General features: G+C 42.9%; 1 protein-coding gene across 3 annotated transcripts in view; it reads right to left on the bottom strand.

Moving 5' to 3' along the window:
• Positions 1-212: 212 nt before the first annotated feature.
• Positions 213-548, bottom strand: part of foxk2b (forkhead box K2b) — a 14,968-nt gene continuing 14,632 nt past the window's right edge. For all 3 annotated transcript variants that reach the window (XM_029437960.1, XM_029437962.1, XM_029437963.1), the window contains one exon: positions 213-548. This exon is cut by the window's right edge and continues 1,111 nt beyond it. The gene's annotated coding sequence lies outside the window, so the exon portion shown is untranslated.

The raw sequence follows: 548 nt of genomic DNA, 5'->3' as shown, positions 1-548 counted from the left end.
AACTAAAACACTTCCTGCTTTACTTCTGCTGGTGAACCTGACGACTCGTGTGATTAAGACGCAGCCATCTTGTGTTTAAAAGGAAAAGTTTATCTGCTGCTTTTCAAAAAACCAGCCTGCACGCTCCTGCAGCGCCCCCCTGTGGAGAAGACCAGCGCTGACACTAAATGACAGCACCAGAAAATTAAAGCAAAATATAGGGATACAGAAAATAGGGCTTTAAATTAATTTATTTAAAAAAAAGCATTTCTCCACTTAAGCAGAACAAACATCAATTTTTTTTTCTTTTACTATTGTTTGGAACGTGTACAATCAGAAAACAGACTCGCCAGGTCGCCGGAACAGAGTAAAATAATCAAGCAGGGGGGGGGGGGGGGGTCTGCCAACACCACAACGTCAACACAGCCGGGGGGGACGAGGAGGAGGAGGAGGAAACAAAAAGAAGAGAAGAAGAAGGGAAATGAAAACACAAACATTTAATCAAGTGCAGGTCTGGTTTGGACAAAGCAGGTCTTTTTTCCTCCGTTCAATTTACAGTTAACAACTGG

The sequence above is a fragment of the Cottoperca gobio genome, chromosome 8, assembly GCF_900634415.1.
Source record: "Cottoperca gobio chromosome 8, fCotGob3.1, whole genome shotgun sequence".
NCBI classification, from domain to species: domain Eukaryota; kingdom Metazoa; phylum Chordata; class Actinopteri; order Perciformes; family Bovichtidae; genus Cottoperca; species Cottoperca gobio.
This window is presented reverse-complemented; position numbering and strand designations above follow the sequence as displayed.